This window comes from Papaver somniferum, chromosome 1 (genome assembly GCF_003573695.1).
Source record: "Papaver somniferum cultivar HN1 chromosome 1, ASM357369v1, whole genome shotgun sequence".
In the NCBI taxonomy this organism is placed as follows: domain Eukaryota; kingdom Viridiplantae; phylum Streptophyta; class Magnoliopsida; order Ranunculales; family Papaveraceae; genus Papaver; species Papaver somniferum.
The window spans coordinates 206,575,462-206,579,956 of record NC_039358.1 but is presented as its reverse complement, the minus strand read 5'-3'; positions in this window follow the sequence as shown (position 1 = coordinate 206,579,956).

The window sequence follows — 4,495 nt, the reverse complement described above, 5'->3', positions numbered from 1 at the left end:
AACAATAAATTATGCTAATGCATCATTACCAAGTTGATACAGGTCCTCCATCTCCATCTGAGATCTAATTTCTCATCTTCTCCTTTTCTGCAACGTTGTTGAGCTCCTTAAGTTTTTCATAAGCAAGTTTATCTGCCAGTTCCAATGCCTGCTCTAGTTTGGTCTCTCAACCAAAGGCGAACTTGTATTGGGTCCTTATGAATACCTCTTCCCTCCTGTTAAAATCCTTTACTTAGACTTTTCAGTTGTAAAACTAAGGTGGCTAAAATCCATGTCTACAACGAAACAAAAAGATATAAGTATGACTAAAGAAGAAAAGTTTCAATTCTAAACTAATACAATCAGTAGATAGGACACATATATGTAATCTATTTTTGTCCATAAAATCTACAGAAAACTGAAACCCTAGGGATCGATGGATAAGACTTATGAATATATATCGATACTCATGTGGAAAACTGAAAACACTAGTGAACGTGAATGTAATCGGCGGATAAGACACATGTATATGAACCGATTAACGCATCACAGAATCAAAAAAATAAATGTACGAAAGAGTTGGCCGATGTTAAAGCAACCTATAAACTGATTCAGTTAATCATATTTAGATATGAAGATTATCAACATAATCAGTGTTTGTAGATATATCTTATGCACCGATTTTACTACTTGATCTTCCTGGACACGAAGACCAATAGACGAATTAGTAGATACCACAGATCTACATCCACCGCTTCTAGGTAGTTTTCAGAAATTCTGATTTGCAAAAATCGAATTTTAGATGTGTAAATCAATGAAAAGCGATGATATTTATAGATCAGGTTAATAGATAATTACCTTAAATACCTCGACCGATAGAAATGGAAATTTGATGAAAAGATTACATTAGGGTTTTTTTTGGAAGGATTTGATGAAAATGGAAACTTTTTGTTGTTTAGGGTTTTAATATTGTTTTGTTGCTTAGAGAAAAATGATGAAAATAAAAAGAAATTTCTACCTATAGTAGTTAAAGTTAGGAATCAGTAAAGGATAGTTTGGTATTTTTACTTAAATTAGACACCCTATATCATGACCGTTGGATATGAACAAATTTTACTATGCCCCAAATAAAATGCATAGGCCCAAAATTAGCCAGGTTCAAAATTCACACTAAAGCCTCTCAATTTCACGACCAGTTTAGGTCTCATATCTATAAATGGATATTGGTAGAGGCCCATAATAGCAGATTGTATATCAGGGGAGTAACTACATACTGATCCTTCTCCTGGCTTAAGCTAGCCCCAAAGTTCAGAAGAACTTGGATATTACCGTGGTTTTAAAGGTTGATTAAAAAATCATGTCTAAAAAGTAGGTTTAAGTCAGGTGCAAACAAAAAAATCAAGCCCATAAAACTCTCAAGCCACTCCCACATTCAATTTTTAGCTCCGTCGTTGTTGCGTATGGGTAAACTTTCAATACAAACACTCCTCAACTTCAAAGAGCCATGAGAGATTCTGCTGAGAGCGGCGCCTCATGCCATTAAGGAAAAATGAACTTGTCAAGCAAAGCTAGTGTAAATTAGTTATGTTTTGTATATAAACTAGCGGTAAATATATAATAATGTAATATAAAGCTAAATGTTGTATATATTATCGCTAAAAAATGGAAAGTTTTTATGCTTACGCTAAAATAGGCTTTTGGAATGGGAATGGTGATGTTGTGAAAAAGCTTTGCCATCTGATAAAAGATACCTGGTTTATACGGAAAGATAGGTGTAACCTTGTTTTTCAGAATATTAAGCCAAATATGAATCTCTCTATTGAAAGAATCCTCAGTTCAAGTGTACATTGTTTATCTCTTAATTATAGTAATGTGTCTTTTAGTCCCACTGATTCTTTGCAGGTACAAGCTTGGAGTCCTCTGGACAGAAATTGTTACAAGATTGATATAAATGTCTTTTTTGTCAAGGAAACTCTTAAGTGTAGCATTGCACTAATTATGAGAGATTTTGCAGGTAATTGTAAAGGAGCTAAAGGAAGATGCTTTGATGGAGGATTGATTGAAGAATATGAAGTGGAACAGTTGGAATGCATTGCAATGTATGATGTTGTGTGTTGGGCTCTGAGCAAAGGTTTAGCTTCAGCAGTGTTTGAGTCTGATAATTAGGCTTTAATAAATTCTATCAATGGAAAGACATCACACGTTCATTGGAGGAATTATGGGTCAATACCTGACATAACGTTTATCTTGGAAAGTCATGTTGGTCGGTCTTTTACTTTTGTTAGGAGATTTAAAAACGATGTACAGATTTTCTGGTTGGAAAAAGCCTTAACTACTATATCTGTTTTTAATAGCGCGTTTGGATGCACATCGAGAAGTAACTTTTCGACTTCTGAAAGTCAAAAAGTCAGAAGTCAGTTTAGCAATAATATTTCAGAACGACTTCTAGAAGCAGAAAGGTCAGTTTTTTGTGAAGCAAAATAGTTTTGCTTCTGACTTCTGCTTCTGCTTCTGCTTCTGACTTCTACTTCTGGAAAAGCAGAAGTCAGAAGCAGATTTATATCCAAACGCGCTAAATATGATAAGATTGTTTCACCTTATATTAAAGTGGTAACCCTTAGTGAAAAACCATATATAATCATCAATTCTCTATAAATAATTTCTTTTTGAATCAAATAACATGCTTTTGGAGTTCCCCCAATTTTCTTTGGATTGGTTATTAACTTTTCTAACCAAAATCTTTTGGGATAGTATACAATTTTCGAAGTTATTCTTTGAATATTAGCATATTTATGTATGTGTATTTTTCTTTTAACACAAAATTGGTTAAAAAGACTAAAATCAACAATTTTTGGGTGAAAAAGACATGTAAAATTTGATACTGTTTAAATGGAAGAGAATGTAAAAATAGCCAGGATGTAAACAGTTTCATCCTATCCATTTTCAAATACTTTTTCTTATTTTTAATTTACATCAGGATGCATCCAGTTTCATCCTCGTTCTTTTTTAAGTTTAAGCTAGGATAAATCCAGTTTCATTCTTGCTATTTTTTGGTGTCCATCTCACCCGTATTAATTTCTACGCGTCCATTAGAACCATGTTTTAAAAATATTTGGACAAATGATCAATTTTCCGTTTTTCTAATGTACCTTTATTTTTCGGAAAAAAAACAGTAGTACGGTAGAAAAATAATTTTAGCTGTGGATCTTTCAACCAGAAGCATAAATTGGTGCTCCATTATTTATGCATCTTTTTCTCATATAAGTTTGTACGAGGGTCAAACGGACACTCAACCTCTTCTTCTATCACGTTATCAAACATATAATAAACTATTAATCACACTAGACTAGACCGGAGAAGAGAAAGGATTATTCTAAACAGATCGAGAAAGTAGACTACACCAAAATAACATCTCACTTTTTGTCTCACAAGGGGGTCCCATTTTTTGGATTTGTTGTGTCTAGCGGTTTCCGCGTGATTTCAATCCACGGGCGGAGCCAAGGGTTGACTAAACTTGGCTCTAACCCTCTAAAATCTCCAAAACCATAAAAATACCCTTGATTTTATAATATATTTTACATTTATCCCTCTGATTTTTATATTTAGTCCCCTTGTGTGTGTAGATTTTTTTTTAGTCCTCCTCATTCTCAAAGTCTGGCTCCGCCACTGTTTCAATCACACGGTTCACCAAGAATTTTTGGAAGAGAAATGCATTATGAGATTCGTTTGTACAGCTTTGAAGATCAGACTGCTTCGAAATATTCTAAGGGCATCTCCAATAGAGGGTGGATCTATTTATTTTTAGTGACACGTAGGATTTTAGACCCCCGTTTGGCATAAATCCATCTCCAATAGTAGGGTCCTAGAAATTAGGAGGGACTAATTACTAAATATGAAGGTGTTCAAGAAAGTGTTATCTACACCTATGATTGCACCTCCACGTCATGTTTTTAACCAAATTTCTTTTAATATTGAGGGTTAAATTTCTCACTGTTGGAAATGGTTTTTTAGATATGAGATCCTATATTTACTATAAGTGTAGACCCCATAAATAAAAGGACTAAATGAAAAATCCACATAGGATATTTTACACCTTTGGTTGGAGATGCTCTAAAGAGACTTCCCATTCATCACATCCCACCGCACCGCACATTTCGACAACCTCTTCTCTATCCTCTCTCAATGTACCTCGTTATTCAATAGTCATATCCAACCAAACAAACTCTTTGATGGCTCTCCCCTCTCTCCTCTCTCTCCCCTTCACCTGAGCTTTCTCCCCTCTCGGTAACGGCTACTTTCTACCGTTTCTTTTCTGTCCCATTCTCCCAAGTCTCTTTAACGGCTCTCTCTAGCCACCGATCCCAAATTCTTTGCCGGAAATCTCCAATCTTTCTCTGTAAATGATACTTATTATTTAATCTCAAGCTCAATCCATGAACACTACTCACAAGCCTCACATTTGCAACTGCAATTACATCAATTACACAACACAAATCACAAATACCACTCAAATCAC